Source organism: Cibotium barometz, chromosome 5, assembly GCF_041138505.1.
Source record: "Cibotium barometz isolate CiBa-2024 chromosome 5, ASM4113850v1, whole genome shotgun sequence".
NCBI classification, from domain to species: domain Eukaryota; kingdom Viridiplantae; phylum Streptophyta; class Polypodiopsida; order Cyatheales; family Cibotiaceae; genus Cibotium; species Cibotium barometz.
Genome location: NC_141050.1, coordinates 2,047,515 through 2,070,646, shown reverse-complemented (window position 1 = coordinate 2,070,646; position 23,132 = coordinate 2,047,515).

The window sequence follows — 23,132 nt, the reverse complement described above, 5'->3', positions numbered from 1 at the left end:
AAGGCACTAGTTCATTCGTCTATATCTATCAACTACAGTACGTAATGATGAAGGCCAAGCTCCTCTAAATGGGAAAGATGCTCCCCCTACCCCAGCTACACATGAGAAGAGAAGATGGATACTAGGCATCGCCACTCTTTGTGAAATTAGGAGGTCCATAAGAGTCTCGAGTTGATTATACCCAAGGTATCTTTCTCAAGATTGGTGCAAGAAATATTGCAAGATCTACAAAGTGAAAATCAATATAGATATTTTTTAAGAGAACATACTATTGATATATTTTAAAAGTAAGTGTCAATAACTTATGAAGGCACTTCTTTCATTTCTCTCCGTTCCTTTTAGCTTGTGAGCATAATGTGTACCGCAATATAATAACATTTTATGTTTATGAGAGAACTGGAGCGATCCAATGTCTTAAAGAAATAGGTGTCTGCTAAAGTTGGATTTGGGTAACTTTTTTGAAATGTTCATAGTGTTGATATATTTTAAAAGTAAGTGTCAATAACTTAGAGTAAGTCCCATTTACAAATGAAGGCATTTCTTTCATTTCTCTCCATTCTTCCTAGCCTTGTGAGTATGATGCGTACCAAGGTACTAGTTTATTCATCCATATCTAGTGAACGTACTATCACCTATAGTATGTAATGATAAAGGCCAAGCTCCTCTAAATGGGAAAGATGCTCCCCCTATGCTGGCTGGCTACGCATGAGGGGAGAAGATGGCGACTAGGCATTGCCACTTTAATATTTTTTTCAAGAGGTGGTATATGATACATCTATGCACACTTTTATAAAACATGACATTCAATTGTGATAATGCCGATACATTTAAAGAGGCGGTGGTAAACTTATATAATTTAATGATACAGGGTGGATGTCAAATTGCATTATGCTTAATATGGTAAGAGTGGTCACTATTTTGTTAGAATTAAAATGTACATGTAATATTTTAAGTTTAATTGTGGATATCCTGTGTTCTTTAATGCATCATGTAATTGAGACTCATGGTCCATACTTTACTGAACAAGGAAGTTTGGTGATATGGTCCACGCAAGGCATCGAGCGATATCACATGCAAGCTTGATCCGGATTCCAAAAAGCAACATCACATGAAGGTGGAATCAAAGATTCCAATCCTATGAGGCAGTTACTTTAATAATGGTATAGAAGAATACGTAAAGTATGAGGACAAATTAAGAAAGTCCATATCCAATGATATGGAGGCATTCGTAGGGCAATATATGAAGTGAAGAAAGTAAGATATGAAAAGCTGGAGAGCATCATACAGAGTAGTTGACAACCGAGGAGAGAGACAGTAAGAGAATAGCGGTAAAGCACTAGGACAAATTAATAAAGTCCAAATCGAATGATATAGAAACCTTTTGCAAGAGGGCAATATATGAAGTGAAGAAAGTAAGATATGGGACTTCAAATTGCATTATGCGAACTATGGTAAGAGTGGTCACTATTTTATTATAATTAAAATGTACATGTAATATTTTAAGTTTAATTGTGGATATCCTGTGTTCTTTAATGCATCATATACTTGAGGCTCATGGTCCATACTTTACTGAACAAGGAAGTTTGGTGATATGGTCCACGCAAGGCATCGAGCGATCTCACATGCAAGCTCGATGCGGATTCCAAAAAGCAACATCACATGGAGGTGGAATCAAAGATTCCAATCCTATGAGGCAGTTACTTTTATAATGGTATAGAAGAATAGACACAAAGTAAGAGGACAAATTAATAAAGTCCATGTGCAATATGAAGTGAAGAAAGTAAGATATGAAAATAACACAGTTAGAGACCATCATACAAAATGATTGACAACCCACGAGAGAGTCGATAGAGCAAATCGAAGCATCGAGCACAAAGTGGTGATAGAAGTGACTCAGATTTGTAATTGAGAAATATAATAACATTTTATGTTTATGAGAGAACTCAATGTTTTAAAGAAATAATTGTTTGCTAAAGTTGGATTTGGATAACTTTTCATAATGTTGATATAATTTAAAAGTAAGTGTCAACAACTTATAGTAAGTCCCATTTACAAATGAAGGCATTTCTTTCATTTCTCTCCGTGCTTTCTAGCTTGTGAGTATCATGCGTACCAAGGCACTAGTCCATATCTAGTGAACGTACTATCACCGATAGTACATAATGATGAAGGCCAAGCTCCTCTAAATGGGAAAGATGCTCCCCCTATGCTGGTCAGCTACACATGAGAAGAGAAGATGGAAACTAGGCATCGCCACTCTTTAATATTTCTTTCAAGAGGTGGTATATGATACATCTATGCACACTTTTATACACCATGACATTCAATTCTGATAATGCCGATGCATTTAAAGAGGCGGTGGTAAACTTTCATAATTCAATGATACAGGGGTGGACTTCAAATTGCATTATGCACAATATGGTGAGAGTGGTCACTATTTTGTTATAATTAAAATGTGCATGTAATATTTTGAGTTTGATTGTGGAGATCCTGTGTTCTTTAATGCATCATATACTTGAGGGTCATGGTGCATACTTCACTGAACAAAAAAGTTTGGTGATATGGTCCACGCAAGGCATCGAGCGATCTCACAGGCAAGCTCGATGCGGATTCCAAAAAGAAACATCACATAAAGGTGGAATCAAAGATTCCAATCCTATGAGGCAGTTACTTTAATAATGGTATAGAAGAATAGACGTAAAGTGAGAGGACAAATTAAGAAAGTCCATATCCAATAATATAGAGGTGTTCGTAGGGCAATATTGGAAGTGAAGAAATTTAGATATGAAAATAGCACAGCTAGAGAACGTCATACAGAGTAGTTGACAACCGAGGAGAGAGTCAGTAAGAGAATAGCGATAAAGTAAGAGGACAAATTAATAAAGTCCAAATCCAATGATATAGAAACTCTTTGCAGGGCAATATATGAAGTGAAGAAAGTAAGATATGAAAATAACACAGTTAGAGAACATCATACAGAATGATTGACAACCCACGAGAGAGTCGGTAGCAAATCGAAACATCGAGCACAAAGTGGTGATAGAAGTGATTTGGATATGTAATTGAGAAATATAATAACACTTTATGTTTATGAGAGAACTGGAGCAATCCAATGTTTTAAAGAGATAGGTGTTTGCTAAAGAGACGGATTTGGGTAACTTTTTTAAAATGTTCATAGTGTTGATATATTTTAAAAGTAAGTGTCAATAACTTGTAGTAAGTCCCATTTACAAATGAAGGCATTTCTCTCCATTCTCTCTAGCTTATGAGTATGATGCGTAACAAGGCACTAGTTCATTCGTCTATGTCTAGTGAACGTACTATCAACGACAGTATGTAATGATGAAGGCCAAGCTCCGCTAAATGGGCAAGATGCTCCCCCTACGCCAGCTACACATGAGAAGAGAAGATGGAGACTAGGAGTCCATAAGAGTCTCGAGTTGATTATACCCAAGGTATCTTTCTCAAGGTTGGTGTGCAAGAAATATTGCAAGATCTACAAAGCAAAAATCAATATAGATGCTTTTCAAGATAACATACTACAAAGCAAAAATCAATATAGATGCTTTTCAAGATAACATACTATTGATATATTTTAAAAGTAAGTGTCAATAACTTATAGTAACTCCCATTTAGAAATGAAGGCACTTCTTCCATTTCTCTCAATTCCTTTTAGCTTCTGAGTATAATGCGTACCACAGCACTAGTTCATTTATCTGGATCTAGTGAACATACTATCACCGATAGCACTTAATGATGAAGGCCAAGCTCCTCCAAATAGGAAATATTCTCCCGCTATGCTAGACACACATATAAAAAGAGAAGATGAAGACTAGGCATCGCCACTCTTTGTGAAATTTGGAGGTCTAGAAGAATCCTCCTGAGTTGATTATACCCAAGGTAGCTTTCTCAAGATTGGTGCAAGAAATATTGCAAAGGCGCGACGCACGAGGACCCCAGGGGCTTTAAAATGCAAGCCTCTGCAGGCCTACGGACAAGGGCCCTGCAAGCCTCTAAGAGGATGGGATTAATATATTTTTTTCCAAGAGGTGGTATATGATACATCTATGCACACTTTCATATAACATGACATTTAATTCTGATAATGCCGATGCATTTAAAGAGGCGGTGGTAAACTTTTATAATTCAATGATGCACGCGTGGACTTCAAATTGCATTATGCACAATATGGAAAGAGTGGTCACTATTTAGTTATAATTAAAATGTACATGTAATATTTTAAGTTTAATTGTGGGTATCCTATGTTGTTCTTTAATGCATCATACACTTGAGGCTCATGGTTCATACTTCACTGAACAAGGAAGTTTGGTGATATGATCCACGCAAGGCATCGAGCGATCTCACAGGCAAGCTCAATGCGGATTCCAAAAAGCAACATCACATGGAGGTGGAATCAAAGATTCCAATCCTATGAGACAGTTACTTTAATAATGGTACAGAAGAATAGACGTAAAGTAAGAGGACAAATTAAGAAAGTCCATATCCAATGATATAGAGGTGTTCGTAGGGCAATATATGAAGTGAAGAAATTTAGATATAAAAATAGCACAGCTAGAGAACGTCATACAGAGTAGTTGACAACCGAGGAGAGAGTCAGTAAGAGAATAGCGATAAAGTAAGAGGACAATTAATAAAGTCCAAATCCAATGATATAGAAACTCTTTGCAGGGCAATATATGAAGTGAAGAAAGTAAGATATGAAAATAACATAGTTAGAGAACATCATACAGAATGATTGACAACCCACAAGAGAGTCGGTAGCAAATCGAAACATCGAGCACAAAGTGGTGATAGAAGTGATTCGGATATGTAACTGAGAAATATAATAACATTTTATGTTTATGAGAGAACTAGAGCAATCCAATGTTTTAAAGAGATAGGTGTTTGCTAAAGATGGATTTGGGTAACTCTTTTAAAATGTTCATAGTGTTGATATATTTTAAAAGTAAGTGTCAATAACTTGTAGTAAGTCCCATTTACAAATGAAGGCATTTCTCTCCATTCTTTCTAGCTTATGAGTATGATGTGTAACAAGGCACTAGTTCATTCGTCTATATCTATCAACGACAGTACGTAATGATGAAGGCCAAGCTCCTCTAAATGGGAAAGATGCTCCCCCTACGCCAGCTACACATGAGAAGAGAAGATGGAAACTAGGCATCGCCACTCTTTGTGAAATTAGGAGGTCCATAAGAGTCTCGAGTTGATTATACCCAAGGTATCTTTCTCAAGGTTGGTGCAAGAAATATTGCAAGATCTACAAAGTGAAAATCAATATAGATATTTTTTAAGAGAACATACTATTGATATATTTTAAAAGTAAGTGTCAATAACTTATGAAGGCACTTCTTTCATTTCTCTCCGTTCCTTTTAGCTTGTGAGCATAATGTGTACCGCAATATAATAACATTTTATGTTTATGAGAGAACTGGAGCGATCCAATGTCTTAAAGAAATAGGTGTCTGCTAAAGTTGGATTTGGGTAACTTTTTTGAAATGTTCATAGTGTTGATATATTTTAAAAGTAAGTGTCAATAACTTATAGTAAGTCCCATTTACAAATGAAGGCATTTCTTTCATTTCTCTCCATTCTTCCTAGCTTGTGAGTATGATGCGTACCAAGGCACTAGTTTATTCGTCCATATTTAGTGAACGTACTATCACCTATAGTATGTAATGATAAAGGCCAAGCTCCTCTAAATGGGAAAGATGCTCCCCCTATGCTGGCTGGCTACACATGAGGGGAGAAGATGGCGACTAGGCATTGCCACTTTAATATTTTTTTCAAGAGGCGGTATATGATACATCTATGCACACTTTTATAAAACATGACATTCAATTGTGATAATGCCGATACAGCGGTGGTAAACTTATATAATTTAATGATACAGGGTGGATGTCAAATTGCATTATGCTTAATATGGTAAGAGTGGTCACTATTTTGTTAGAATTAAAATGTACATGTAATATTTTAAGTTTAATTGTGGATATCTTGTGTTCTTTAATGCATCATGTAATTGAGACTCATGGTCCATACTTTACTGAACAAGGAAGTTTGGTGATATGGTCCACGCAAGGCATCGAGCGATATCACAGGCAAGCTTGATCCGGATTCCAAAAAGCAACATCACATGAAGGTGGAATCAAAGATTCCAATCCTATGAGGCAGTTACTTTAATAATGGTATAGAAGAATACGTAAAGTATGAGGACAAATTAAGAAAGTCCATATCCAATGATATGGAGGCGTTCGTAGGGCAATATATGAAGTGAAGAAAGTAAGATATGAAAAGCTGGAGAGCATCATACAGAGTAGTTGACAATCGAGGAGAGAGTCAGTAAGAGAATAGCGGTAAAGCATTAGGACAAATTAATAAAGTCCAAATCGAATGATATAGAAACCGTTTGCAAGAGGGCAATATATGAAGTGAAGAAAGTAAGATATGGGACTTCAAATTGCATTATGCGAAGTATGGTAAGAGTGGTCACTATTTTATTATAATTAAAATGTACATGTAATATTTTAAGTTTAATTGTGGATATCGTGTGTTCTTTAATGCATCATATACTTGAGGCTCATGGTCCATACTTTACTGAACAAGGAAGTTTGGTGATATGGTCCACGCAAGGCATCGAGCGATCTCACATGCAAGCTCGATGCGGATTCCAAAAAGCAACATCACATGGAGGTGTAATCAAAGATTCCAATCCTATGAGGCAGTTACTTTTATAATGGTATAGAAGAATAGACACAAAGTAAGAGGACAAATTAATAAAGTCCATGTGCAATATGAAGTGAAGAAAGTAAGATATGAAAATAACACAGTTAGAGACCATCATACAAAATGATTGACAACCCACGAGAGAGTCGATAGAGCAAATCGAAGCATTGAGCACAAAGTGGTGATAGAAGTGACTCAGATTTGTAATTGAGAAATATAATAACATTTTATGTTTATGAGAGAACTCAATGTTTTAAAGAAATAATTGTTTGCTAAAGTTGGATTTGGATAACTTTTCATAATGTTGATATAATTTAAAAGTAAGTGTCAACAACTTATAGTAAGTCCCATTTACAAATGAAGGCATTTCTTTCATTTCTCTCCGTGCTTTCTAGCTTGTGAGTATGATGCGTACCAAGGCACTAGTCCATATCTAGTGAACATACTATCACCGATAGTACATAATGATGAAGGCCAAGCTCCTCTAAATGGGAAAGATGCTCCCCCTATGCTGGTCAGCTACACATGAGAAGAGAAGATGGCGACTAGGCATCGCCACTCTTTAATATTTTTTTCAAGAGGTGGTATATGATACATCTATGCACACTTTTATACAACATGACATTCAATTCTGATAATGCCGATGCATTTAAAGAGGCGGTGGTAAACTTTCATGATTCAATGATACAGGGGTGGACTTCAAATTGCATTACGCACAATATGGTGAGAGTGGTCACTATTTTGTTATAATTAAAATGTGCATGTAATATTTTGAGTTTGATTGTGGAGATCCTGTGTTCTTTAATGCATCATATACTTGAGGGTCATGGTGCATACTTCACTAAACAAAAACGTTTGGTGATATGGTCCACGCAAGGCATCGAGCGATCTCACAGGCAAGCTCGATGCGGATTCCAAAAAGCAACATCACATAAAGGTGGAATCAAAGATTCCAATCCTATGAGGCAGTTACTTTAATAATGGTATAGAAGAATAGACGTAAAGTGAGAGGACAAATTAAGAAAGTCCATATCCAATGATATAGAGGTGTTCGTAGGGCAATATTGGAAGTGAAGAAATTTAGATATGAAAATAGCACAGCTAGAGAACGTCATACAGAATAGTTGACAACCGAGGAGAGAGTCAGTAAGAGAATAGCGATAAAGTAAGAGGACAAATTAATAAAGTCCAAATCCAATGATATAGAAACTCTTTGCAGGGCAATATATGAAGTGAAGAAAGTAAGATATGAAAATAACACAGTTAGAGAATATCATACAGAATGATTGACAACCCACGAGAGAGTCGGTAGCAAATCGAAACATTGAGTACAAAGTGGTGATAGAAGTGATTTGGATATGTAATTGAGAAATATAATAACATTTTATGTTTATGAGAGAACTGGAGAAATCCAATGTTTTAAAGAGATAGGTGTTTGCTAAAGACGGATTTGGGTAACTTTTTTAAAATGTTCATAGTGTTGATATATTTTAAAAGCAAGTGTCAATAACTTGTAGTAAGTCCCATTTACAAATGAAGGCATTTCTCTCCATTCTTTCTAGCTTATGAGTATGATGCGTAACAAGGCACTAGTTCATTCGTCTATGTCTAGTGAACGTACTATCAACGACAGTATGTAATGATGAAGGCCAAGCTCCGCTAAATGGGCAAGATGCTCCCCCTACGCCAGCTACACATGAGAAGAGAAGATGGAGACTAGGAGTCCATAAGAGTCTCGAGTTGATTATACCCAAGGTATCTTTCTCAAGGTTGGTGTGCAAGAAATATTGCAAGATCTACAAAGCAAAAATCAATATAGATGCTTTTCAAGATAACATACTACAAAGCAAAAATCAATATAGATGCTTTTCAAGATAACATACTATTGATATATTTTAAAAGTAAGTGTCAATAACTTATAGTAACTCCCATTTAGAAATGAAGGCACTTCTTCCATTTCTCTCAATTCCTTTTAGCTTCTGAGTATAATGCGTACCACAGCACTAGTTCATTTATCTGGATCTAGTGAACATACTATCACCAATAGTACTTAATGATGAAGGGCAAGCTCCTCCAAACAGGAAATATGCTCCCACTATGCTAGACACACATATAAGAAGAGAAGATGAAGACTAGGCATCGCCACTCTTTGTGAAATTTGGAGGTCTAGAAGAATCCTCCTGAGTTGATTATACCCAAGGTAGCTTTCTCAAGATTGGTGCAAGAAATATTGCAAAGGCGCGACGCACGAGGACCCCAGGGGCTTTAAAATGCAAGCCTCTGTAGGCCTACGGACAAGGGCCCTGCAAGCCTCTGATGGGATTAATATATTTTTTTTCCAAGAGGTGGTATATGATACATCTATGCACACTTTCATATAACATGACATTTAATTCTGATAATGCCGATGCATTTAAAGAGGCGGTGGTAAACTTTTATAATTCAATGATGCACGCGTGGACTTCAAATTGCATTATGCACAGTATGGAAAGAGTGGTCACTATTTAGTTATAATTAAAATGTACATGTAATATTTTAAGTTTAATTGTGGGTATCCTATGTTGTTCTTTAATGCATCATACACTTGAGGCTCATGGTTCATACTTCACTGAACAGGGAAGTTTGGTGATATGATCCACGCAAGGCATCGAGCGATCTCACAAGCAAGCTCAATGCGGATTCCAAAAAGCAACATCACATGGAGGTGGAATCAAAGATTCCAATCCTATGAGACAGTTACTTTAATAATGGTACAGAAGAATAGACGTAAAGTAAGAGGACAAATTAAGAAAGTCCATATCCAATGATATAGAGGTGTTCGTAGGGCAATATATGAAGTGAAGAAATTTAGATATAAAAATAGCACAGCTAGAGAACGTCATACAGAGTAGTTGACAACCGAGGAGAGAGTCAGTAAGAGAATAGCGATAAAGTAAGAGGACAATTAATAAAGTCCAAATCCAATGATATAGAAACTCTTTGCAGGGCAATATATGAAGTGAAGAAAGCAAGATATGAAAATAACATAGTTAGAGAACATCATACAGAATGATTGACAACCCACGAGAGAGTCGGTAGCAAATCGAAACATCGAGCACAAAGTGGTGATAGAAGTGATTCGGATATGTAACTGAGAAATATAATAACATTTTATGTTTATGAGAGAACTAGAGCAATCCAATGTTTTAAAGAGATAGGTGTTTGCTAAAGATGGATTTGGGTAACTTTTTTAAAATGTTCATAGTGTTGATATATTTTAAAAGTAAGTGTCAATAACTTGTAGTAAGTCCCATTTACAAATGAAGGCATTTCTCTCCATTCTTTCTAGCTTATGAGTATGATGCGTAACAAGGCACTAGTTCATTCGTCTATATCTATCAACTACAGTACGTAATGATGAAGGCCAAGCTCCTCTAAATGGGAAAGATGCTCCCCCTACCCCAGCTACACATGAGAAGAGAAGATGGATACTAGGCATCGCCACTCTTTGTGAAATTAGGAGGTCCATAAGAGTCTCGAGTTGATTATACCCAAGGTATCTTTCTCAAGATTGGTGCAAGAAATATTGCAAGATCTACAAAGTGAAAATCAATATAGATATTTTTTAAGAGAACATACTATTGATATATTTTAAAAGTAAGTGTCAATAACTTATGAAGGCACTTCTTTCATTTCTCTCCGTTCCTTTTAGCTTGTGAGCATAATGTGTACCGCAATATAATAACATTTTATGTTTATGAGAGAACTGGAGCGATCCAATGTCTTAAAGAAATAGGTGTCTGCTAAAGTTGGATTTGGGTAACTTTTTTGAAATGTTCATAGTGTTGATATATTTTAAAAGTAAGTGTCAATAACTTAGAGTAAGTCCCATTTACAAATGAAGGCATTTCTTTCATTTCTCTCCATTCTTCCTAGCCTTGTGAGTATGATGCGTACCAAGGCACTAGTTTATTCATCCATATCTAGTGAACGTACTATCACCTATAGTATGTAATGATAAAGGCCAAGCTCCTCTAAATGGGAAAGATGCTCCCCCTATGCTGGCTGGCTACGCATGAGGGGAGAAGATGGCGACTAGGCATTGCCACTTTAATATTTTTTTCAAGAGGTGGTATATGATACATCTATGCACACTTTTATAAAACATGACATTCAATTGTGATAATGCCGATACATTTAAAGAGGCGGTGGTAAACTTATATAATTTAATGATACAGGGTGGATGTCAAATTGCATTATGCTTAATATGGTAAGAGTGGTCACTATTTTGTTAGAATTAAAATGTACATGTAATATTTTAAGTTTAATTGTGGATATCCTGTGTTCTTTAATGCATCATGTAATTGAGACTCATGGTCCATACTTTACTGAACAAGGAAGTTTGGTGATATGGTCCACGCAAGGCATCGAGCGATATCACATGCAAGCTTGATCCGGATTCCAAAAAGCAACATCACATGAAGGTGGAATCAAAGATTCCAATCCTATGAGGCAGTTACTTTAATAATGGTATAGAAGAATACGTAAAGTATGAGGACAAATTAAGAAAGTCCATATCCAATGATATGGAGGCATTCGTAGGGCAATATATGAAGTGAAGAAAGTAAGATATGAAAAGCTGGAGAGCATCATACAGAGTAGTTGACAACCGAGGAGAGAGTCAGTAAGAGAATAGCGGTAAAGCATTAGGACAAATTAATAAAGTCCAAATCGAATGATATAGAAACCGTTTGCAAGAGGGCAATATATGAAGTGAAGAAAGTAAGATATGGGACTTCAAATTGCATTATGCGAAGTATGGTAAGAGTGGTCACTATTTTATTATAATTAAAATGTACATGTAATATTTTAAGTTTAATTGTGGATATCCTGTGTTCTTTAATGCATCATATACTTGAGGCTCATGGTCCATACTTTACTGAACAAGGAAGTTTGGTGATATGGTCCACGCAAGGCATCGAGCGATCTCACATGCAAGCTCGATGCGGATTCCAAAAAGCAACATCACATGGAGGTGGAATCAAAGATTCCAATCCTATGAGGCAGTTACTTTTATAATGGTATAGAAGAATAGACACAAAGTAAGAGGACAAATTAATAAAGTCCATGTGCAATATGAAGTGAAGAAAGTAAGATATGAAAATAACACAGTTAGAGACCATCATACAAAATGATTGACAACCCACGAGAGAGTCGATAGAGCAAATCGAAGCATCGAGCACAAAGTGGTGATAGAAGTGACTCAGATTTGTAATTGAGAAATATAATAACATTTTATGTTTATGAGAGAACTCAATGTTTTAAAGAAATAATTGTTTGCTAAAGTTGGATTTGGATAACTTTTCATAATGTTGATATAATTTAAAAGTAAGTGTCAACAACTTATAGTAAGTCCCATTTACAAATGAAGGCATTTCTTTCATTTCTCTCCGTGCTTTCTAGCTTGTGAGTATCATGCGTACCAAGGCACTAGTCCATATCTAGTGAACGTACTATCACCGATAGTACATAATGATGAAGGCCAAGCTCCTCTAAATGGGAAAGATGCTCCCCCTATGCTGGTCAGCTACACATGAGAAGAGAAGATGGAAACTAGGCATCGCCACTCTTTAATATTTCTTTCAAGAGGTGGTATATGATACATCTATGCACACTTTTATACACCATGACATTCAATTCTGATAATGCCGATGCATTTAAAGAGGCGGTGGTAAACTTTCATAATTCAATGATACAGGGGTGGACTTCAAATTGCATTATGCACAATATGGTGAGAGTGGTCACTATTTTGTTATAATTAAAATGTGCATGTAATATTTTGAGTTTGATTGTGGAGATCCTGTGTTCTTTAATGCATCATATACTTGAGGGTCATGGTGCATACTTCACTGAACAAAAAAGTTTGGTGATATGGTCCACGCAAGGCATCGAGCGATCTCACAGGCAAGCTCGATGCGGATTCCAAAAAGAAACATCACATAAAGGTGGAATCAAAGATTCCAATCCTATGAGGCAGTTACTTTAATAATGGTATAGAAGAATAGACGTAAAGTGAGAGGACAAATTAAGAAAGTCCATATCCAATGATATAGAGGTGTTCGTAGGGCAATATTGGAAGTGAAGAAATTTAGATATGAAAATAGCACAGCTAGAGAACGTCATACAGAGTAGTTGACAACCGAGGAGAGAGTCAGTAAGAGAATAGCGATAAAGTAAGAGGACAAATTAATAAAGTCCAAATCCAATGATATAGAAACTCTTTGCAGGGCAATATATGAAGTGAAGAAAGTAAGATATGAAAATAACACAGTTAGAGAACATCATACAGAATGATTGACAACCCACGAGAGAGTCGGTAGCAAATCGAAACATCGAGCACAAAGTGGTGATAGAAGTGATTTGGATATGTAATTGAGAAATATAATAACACTTTATGTTTATGAGAGAACTGGAGCAATCCAATGTTTTAAAGAGATAGGTGTTTGCTAAAGAGACGGATTTGGGTAACTTTTTTAAAATGTTCATAGTGTTGATATATTTTAAAAGTAAGTGTCAATAACTTGTAGTAAGTCCCATTTACAAATGAAGGCATTTCTCTCCATTCTCTCTAGCTTATGAGTATGATGTGTAACAAGGCACTAGTTCATTCGTCTATGTCTAGTGAACGTACTATCAACGACAGTATGTAATGATGAAGGCCAAGCTCCGCTAAATGGGCAAGATGCTCCCCCTACGCCAGCTACACATGAGAAGAGAAGATGGAGACTAGGAGTCCATAAGAGTCTCGAGTTGATTATACCCAAGGTATCTTTCTCAAGGTTGGTGTGCAAGAAATATTGCAAGATCTACAAAGCAAAAATCAATATAGATGCTTTTCAAGATAACATACTACAAAGCAAAAATCAATATAGATGCTTTTCAAGATAACATACTATTGATATATTTTAAAAGTAAGTGTCAATAACTTATAGTAACTCCCATTTAGAAATGAAGGCACTTCTTCCATTTCTCTCAATTCCTTTTAGCTTCTGAGTATAATGCGTACCACAGCACTAGTTCATTTATCTGGATCTAGTGAACATACTATCACCGATAGCACTTAATGATGAAGGCCAAGCTCCTCCAAATAGGAAATATGCTCCCGCTATGCTAGACACACATATAAAAAGAGAAGATGAAGACTAGGCATCGCCACTCTTTGTGAAATTTGGAGGTCTAGAAGAATCCTCCTGAGTTGATTATACCCAAGGTAGCTTTCTCAAGATTGGTGCAAGAAATATTGCAAAGGCGCGACGCACGAGGACCCCAGGGGCTTTAAAATGCAAGCCTCTGCAGGCCTACGGACAAGGGCCCTGCAAGCCTCTGATGGGATTAATATATTTTTTTTCCAAGAGGTGGTATATGATACATCTATGCACACTTTCATATAGCATGACATTTAATTCTGATAATGCCGATGCATTTAAAGAGGCGGTGGTAAACTTTTATAATTCAATGATGCACGCGTGGACTTCAAATTGCATTATGCACAATATGGAAAGAGTGGTCACTATTTAGTTATAATTAAAATGTACATGTAATATTTTAAGTTTAATTGTGGGTATCCTATGTTGTTCTTTAATGCATCATACACTTGAGGGTCATGGTTCATACTTCACTGAACAAGGAAGTTTGGTGATATGATCCACGCAAGGCATCGAGCGATCTCACAGGCAAGCTCAATGCGGATTCCAAAAAGCAACATCACATGGAGGTGGAATCAAAGATTCCAATCCTATGAGACAGTTACTTTAATAATGGTACAGAAGAATAGACGTAAAGTAAGAGGACAAATTAAGAAAGTCCATATCCAATGATATAGAGGTGTTCGTAGGGCAATATATGAAGTGAAGAAATTTAGATATAAAAATAGCACAGCTAGAGAACGTCATACAGAGTAGTTGACAACCGAGGAGAGAGTCAGTAAGAGAATAGCGATAAAGTAAGAGGACAATTAATAAAGTCCAAATCCAATGATATAGAAACTCTTTGCAGGGCAATATATGAAGTGAAGAAAGTAAGATATGAAAATAACATAGTTAGAGAACATCATACAGAATGATTGACAACCCACAAGAGAGTCGGTAGCAAATCGAAACATCGAGCACAAAGTGGTGATAGAAGTGATTCGGATATGTAACTGAGAAATATAATAACATTTTATGTTTATGAGAGAACTAGAGCAATCCAATGTTTTAAAGAGATAGGTGTTTGCTAAAGATGGATTTGGGTAACTCTTTTAAAATGTTCATAGTGTTGATATATTTTAAAAGTAAGTGTCAATAACTTGTAGTAAGTCCCATTTACAAATGAAGGCATTTCTCTCCATTCTTTCTAGCTTATGAGTATGATGCGTAACAAGGCACTAGTTCATTCGTCTATATCTATCAACGACAGTACGTAATGATGAAGGCCAAGCTCCTCTAAATGGGAAAGATGCTCCCCCTACGCCAGCTACACATGAGAAGAGAAGATGGAAACTAGGCATCGCCACTCTTTGTGAAATTAGGAGGTCCATAAGAGTCTCGAGTTGATTATACCCAAGGTATCTTTCTCAAGGTTGGTGCAAGAAATATTGCAAGATCTACAAAGTGAAAATCAATATAGATATTTTTTAAGAGAACATACTATTGATATATTTTAAAAGTAAGTGTCAATAACTTATGAAGGCACTTCTTTCATTTCTCTCCGTTCCTTTTAGCTTGTGAGCATAATGTGTACCGCAATATAATAACATTTTATGTTTATGAGAGAACTGGAGCGATCCAATGTCTTAAAGAAATAGGTGTCTGCTAAAGTTGGATTTGGGTAACTTTTTTGAAATGTTCATAGTGTTGATATATTTTAAAAGTAAGTGTCAATAACTTATAGTAAGTCCCATTTACAAATGAAGGCATTTCTTTCATTTCTCTCCATTCTTCCTAGCTTGTGAGTATGATGCGTACCAAGGCACTAGTTTATTCTCCATATTTAGTGAACGTACTATCACCTATAGTATGTAATGATAAAGGCCAAGCTCCTCTAAATGGGAAAGATGCTCCCCCTATGCTGGCTGGCTACACATGAGGGGAGAAGATGGCGACTAGGCATTGCCACTTTAATATTTTTTTCAAGAGGCGGTATATGATACATCTATGCACACTTTTATAAAACATGACATTCAATTGTGATAATGCCGATACAGCGGTGGTAAACTTATATAATTTAATGATACAGGGTGGATGTCAAATTGCATTATGCTTAATATGGTAAGAGTGGTCACTATTTTGTTAGAATTAAAATGTACATGTAATATTTTAAGTTTAATTGTGGATATCTTGTGTTCTTTAATGCATCATGTAATTGAGACTCATGGTCCATACTTTACTGAACAAGGAAGTTTGGTGATATGGTCCACGCAAGGCATCGAGCGATATCACAGGCAAGCTTGATCCGGATTCCAAAAAGCAACATCACATGAAGGTGGAATCAAAGATTCCAATCCTATGAGGCAGTTACTTTAATAATGGTATAGAAGAATACGTAAAGTATGAGGACAAATTAAGAAAGTCCATATCCAATGATATGGAGGCGTTCGTAGGGCAATATATGAAGTGAAGAAAGTAAGATATGAAAAGCTGGAGAGCATCATACAGAGTAGTTGACAATCGAGGAGAGAGTCAGTAAGAGAATAGCGGTAAAGCATTAGGACAAATTAATAAAGTCCAAATCGAATGATATAGAAACCGTTTGCAAGAGGGCAATATATGAAGTGAAGAAAGTAAGATATGGGACTTCAAATTGCATTATGCGAAGTATGGTAAGAGTGGTCACTATTTTATTATAATTAAAATGTACATGTAATATTTTAAGTTTAATTGTGGATATCGTGTGTTCTTTAATGCATCATATACTTGAGGCTCATGGTCCATACTTTACTGAACAAGGAAGTTTGGTGATATGGTCCACGCAAGGCATCGAGCGATCTCACATGCAAGCTCGATGCGGATTCCAAAAAGCAACATCACATGGAGGTGGAATCAAAGATTCCAATCCTATGAGGCAGTTACTTTTATAATGGTATAGAAGAATAGACACAAAGTAAGAGGACAAATTAATAAAGTCCATGTGCAATATGAAGTGAAGAAAGTAAGATATGAAAATAACACAGTTAGAGACCATCATACAAAATGATTGACAACCCACGAGAGAGTCGATAGAGCAAATCGAAGCATCGAGCACAAAGTGGTGATAGAAGTGACTCAGATTTGTAATTGAGAAATATAATAACATTTTATGTTTATGAGAGAACTCAATGTTTTAAAGAAATAATTGTTTGCTAAAGTTGGATTTGGATAACTTTTCATAATGTTGATATAATTTAAAAGTAAGTGTCAACAACTTATAGTAAGTCCCATTTACAAATGAAGGCATTTCTTTCATTTCTCTCCGTGCTTTCTAGCTTGTGAGTATGATGCGTACCAAGGCACTAGTCCATATCTAGTGAACGTACTATCACCGATAGTACATAATGATGAAGGCCAAGCTCCTCTAAATGGGAAAGATGCTCCCCCTATGCTGGTCAGCTACACATGAGAAGAGAAGATGGCGACTAGGCATCGCCACTCTTTAATATTTTTTTCAAGAGGTGGTATATGATACATCTATGCACACTTTTATACAACATGACATTCAATTCTGATAATGCCAATGCATTTAAAGAGGCGGTGGTAAACTTTCATGATTCAATGATACAGGGGTGGACTTCAAATTGCATTACGCACAATATGGTGAGAGTGGTCACTATTTTGTTATAATTAAAATGTGCATGTAATATTTTGAGTTTGATTGTGGAGATCCTGTGTTCTTTAATGCATCATATACTTGAGGGTCATGGTGCATACTTCACTAAACAAAAACGTTTGGTGATATGGTCCACGCAAGGCATCGAGCGATCTCACAGGCAAGCTCGATGCGGATTCCAAAAAGCAACATCACATAAAGGTGGAATCAAAGATTCCAATCCTATGAGGCAGTTACTTTAATAATGGTATAGAAGAATAGACGTAAAGTGAGAGGACAAATTAAGAAAGTCCATATCCAATGATATAGAGGTGTTCGTAGGGCAATATTGGAAGTGAAGAAATTTAGATATGAAAATAGCACAGCTAGAGAACGTCATACAGAATAGTTGACAACCGAGGAGAGAGTCAGTAAGAGAATAGCGATAAAGTAAGAGGACAAATTAATAAAGTCCAAATCCAATGATATAGAAACTCTTTGCAGGGCAATATATGAAGTGAAGAAAGTAAGATATGAAAATAACACAGTTAGAGAATATCATACAGAATGATTGACAACCCACGAGAGAGTCGGTAGCAAATCGAAACATTGAGTACAAAGTGGTGATAGAAGTGATTTGGATATGTAATTGAGAAATATAATAACATTTTATGTTTATGAGAGAACTGGAGAAATCCAATGTTTTAAAGAGATAGGTGTTTGCTAAAGACGGATTTGGGTAACTTTTTTAAAATGTTCATAGTGTTGATATATTTTAAAAGCAAGTGTCAATAACTTGTAGTAAGTCCCATTTACAAATGAAGGCATTTCTCTCCATTCTCTCTAGCTTATGAGTATGATGCGTAACAAGGCACTAGTTCATTCGTCTATGTCTAGTGAACGTACTATCAACGACAGTATGTAATGATGAAGGCCAAGCTCCGCTAAATGGGCAAGATGCTCCCCCTACGCCAGCTACACATGAGAAGAGAAGATGGAGACTAGGAGTCCATAAGAGTCTCGAGTTGATTATACCCAAGGTATCTTTCTCAAGGTTGGTGTGCAAGAAATATTGCAAGATCTACAAAGCAAAAATCAATATAGATGCTTTTCAAGATAACATACTACAAAGCAAAAATCAATATAGATGCTTTTCAAGATAACATACTATTGATATATTTTAAAAGTAAGTGTCAATAACTTATAGTAACTCCCATTTAGAAATGAAGGCACTTCTTCCATTTCTCTCAATTCCTTTTAGCTTCTGAGTATAATGCGTACCACAGCACTAGTTCATTTATCTGGATCTAGTGAACATACTATCACCGATAGTACTTAATGATGAAGGCCAAGCTCCTCCAAACAGGAAATATGCTCCCGCTATGCTAGACACACATATAAGAAGAGAAGATGAAGACTAGGCATCGCCACTCTTTGTGAAATTTGGAGGTCTAGAAGAATCCTCCTGAGTTGATTATACCCAAGGTAGCTTTCTCAAGATTGGTGCAAGAAATATTGCAAAGGCGCGACGCACGAGGACCCCAGGGGCTTTAAAATGCAAGCCTCTGCAGGCCTACGGACAAGGGCCCTGCAAGCCTCTGATGGGATTAATATATTTTTTTTCCAAGAGGTGGTATATGATACATCTATGCACACTTTCATATAACATGACATTTAATTCTGATAATGCCGATGCATTTAAAGAGGCGGTGGTAAACTTTTATAATTCAATGATACACGCGTGGACTTCAAATTGCATTATGCACAATATGGAAAGAGTGGTCACTATTTAGTTATAATTAAAATGTACATGTAATATTTTAAGTTTAATTGTGGGTATCCTATGTTGTTCTTTAATGCATCATACACTTGAGGCTCATGGTTCATACTTCACTGAACAGGGAAGTTTGGTGATATGATCCACGCAAGGCATCGAGCGATCTCACAGGCAAGCTCAATGCGGATTCCAAAAAGCAACATCACATGGAGGTGGAATCAAAGATTCCAATCCTATGAGACAGTTACTTTAATAATGGTACATAAGAATAGACGTAAAGTAAGAGGACAAATTAAGAAAGTCCATATCCAATGATATAGAGGTGTTCGTAGGGCAATATATGAAGTGAAGAAATTTAGATATAAAAATAGCACAGCTAGAGAACGTCATACAGAGTAGTTGACAACCGAGGAGAGAGTCAGTAAGAGAATAGCGATAAAGTAAGAGGACAATTAATAAAGTCCAAATCCAATGATATAGAAACTCTTTGCAGGGCAATATATGAAGTGAAGAAAGTAAGATATGAAAATAACATAGTTAGAGAACATCATACAGAATGATTGACAACCCACGAGAGAGTCGGTAGCAAATCGAAACATCGAGCACAAAGTGGTGATAGAAGTGATTCGGATATGTAACTGAGAAATATAATAACATTTTATGTTTATGAGAGAACTAGAGCAATCCAATGTTTTAAAGAGATAGGTGTTTGCTAAAGATGGATTTGGGTAACTTTTTTAAAATGTTCATAGTGTTGATATATTTTAAAAGTAAGTGTCAATAACTTGTAGTAAGTCCCATTTACAAATGAAGGCATTTCTCTCCATTCTTTCTAGCTTATGAGTATGATGCGTAACAAGGCACTAGTTCATTCGTCTATATCTATCAACTATAGTACGTAATGATGAAGGCCAAGCTCCTCTAAATGGGAAAGATGCTCCCCCTACACCAGCTACACATGAGAAGAGAAGATGGATACTAGGCATCGCCACTCTTTGTGAAATTAGGAGGTCCATAAGAGTCTCGAGTTGATTATACCCAAGGTATCTTTCTCAAGATTGGTGCAAGAAATATTGCAAGATCTACAAAGTGAAAATCAATATAGATATTTTTTTAGAGAACATACTATTGATATATTTTAAAAGTAAGTGTCAATAACTTATGAAGGCACTTCTTTCATTTCTCTCCATTCCTTTTAGCTTGTGAGCATAATGTGTACCGCAATATAATAACATTTTATGTTTATGAGAGAACTGGAGCGATCCAATGTCTTAAAGAAATAGGTGTCTGCTAAAGTTGGATTTGGGTAACTTTTTTGAAATGTTCATAGTGTTGATATATTTTAAAAGTAAGTGTCAATAACTTAGAGTAAGTCCCATTTACAAATGAAGGCATTTCTTTCATTTCTCTCCATTCTTCCTAGCCTTGTGAGTATGATGCGTACCAAGGCACTAGTTTATTCATCCATATCTAGTGAACGTACTATCACCTATAGTATGTAATGATAAAGGCCAAGCTCCTCTAAATGGGAAAGATGCTCCCCCTATGCTGGCTGGCTACACATGAGGGGAGAAGATGGCGACTAGGCATTGCCACTTTAATATTTTTTTCAAGAGGTGGTATATGATACATCTATGCACACTTTTATAAAACATGACATTCAATTGTGATAATGCCGATACATTTAAAGAGGCGGTGGTAAACTTATATAATTTAATGATACAGGGTGGATGTCAAATTGCATTATGCTTAATATGGTAAGAGTGGTCACTATTTTGTTAGAATTAAAATGTACATGTAATATTTTAAGTTTAATTGTGGATATCCTGTGTTCTTTAATGCATCATGTAATTGAGACTCATGGTCCATACTTTACTGAACAAGGAAGTTTGGTGATATGGTCCACGCAAGGCATCGAGCGATATCACAGGCAAGCTTGATCCGGATTCCAAAAAGCAACATCACATGAAGGTGGAATCAAAGATTCCAATCCTATGAGGCAGTTACTTTAATAATGGTATAGAAGAATACGTAAAGTATGAGGACAAATTAAGAAAGTCCATATCCAATGATATGGAGGCATTCGTAGGGCAATATATGAAGTGAAGAAAGTAAGATATGAAAAGCTGGAGAGCATCATACAGAGTAGTTGACAACCGAGGAGAGAGTCAGTAAGAGAATAGCGGTAAAGCATTAGGACAAATTAATAAAGTCCAAATCGAATGATATAGAAACCGTTTGCAAGAGGGCAATATATGAAGTGAAGAAAGTAAGATATGGGACTTCAAATTGCATTATGCGAAGTATGGTAAGAGTGGTCACTATTTTATTATAATTAAAATGTACATGTAATATTTTAAGTTTAATTGTGGATATCCTGTGTTCTTTAATGCATCATATACTTGAGGCTCATGGTCCATACTTTACTGAACAAGGAAGTTTGGTGATATGGTCCACGCAAGGCATCGAGCGATCTCACATGCAAGCTCGATGCGGATTCCAAAAAGCAACATCACATGGAGGTGGAATCAAAGATTCCAATCCTATGAGGCAGTTACTTTTATAATGGTATAGAAGAATAGACACAAAGTAAGAGGACAAATTAATAAAGTCCATGTGCAATATGAAGTGAAGAAAGTAAGATATGAAAATAACACAGTTAGAGACCATCATACAAAATGATTGACAACCCACGAGAGAGTCGATAGAGCAAATCGAAGCATCGAGCACAAAGTGGTGATAGAAGTGACTCAGATTTGTAATTGAGAAATATAATAACATTTTATGTTTATAAGAGAACTCAATGTTTTAAAGAAATAATTGTTTGCTAAAGTTGGATTTGGATAACTTTTCATAATGTTGGTATAATTTAAAAGTAAGTGTCAACAACTTATAGTAAGTCCCATTTACAAATGAAGGCATTTCTTTCATTTCTCTCCGTGCTTTCTAGCTTGTGAGTATCATGCGTACCAAGGCACTAGTCCATATCTAGTGAACGTACTATCACCGATAGTACATAATGATGAAGGCCAAGCTCCTCTAAAGGGGAAGATGCTCCCCCTATGCTGGTCAGCTACACATGAGAAGAGAAGATGGCGACTAGGCATCGCCACTCTTTAATATTTTTTTCAAGAGGTGGTATATGATACATCTATGCACACTTTTATACAACATGACATTCAATTCTGATAATGCCGATGCATTTAAAGAGGCGGTGGTAAACTTTCATAATTCAATGATACAGGGGTGGACTTCAAATTGCATTACGCACAATATGGTGAGAGTGGTCACTATTTTGTTATAATTAAAATGTGCATGTAATATTTTGAGTTTGATTGTGGAGATCCTGTGTTCTTTAATGCATCATATACTTGAGGGTCATGGTGCATACTTCACTGAACAAAAAAGTTTGGTGATATGGTCCACGCAAGGCATCGAGCGATCTCACAGGCAAGCTCGATGCGGATTCCAAAAAGCAACATCACATAAAGGTGGAATCAAAGATTCCAATCCTATGAGGCAGTTACTTTAATAATGGTATAGAAGAATAGACGTAAAGTGAGAGGACAAATTAAGAAAGTCTATATCCAATGATATAGAGGTGTTCGTAGGGCAATATTGGAAGTGAAGAAATTTAGAAATGAAAATAGCACAGCTAGAGAACGTCATACAGAGTAGTTGACAACCGAGGAGAGAGTCAGTAAGAGAATAGCGATAAAGTAAGAGGACAAATTAATAAAGTCCAAATCCAATGATATAGAAACTCTTTGCAGGGCAATATATGAAGTGAAGAAAGTAAGATATGAAAATAACA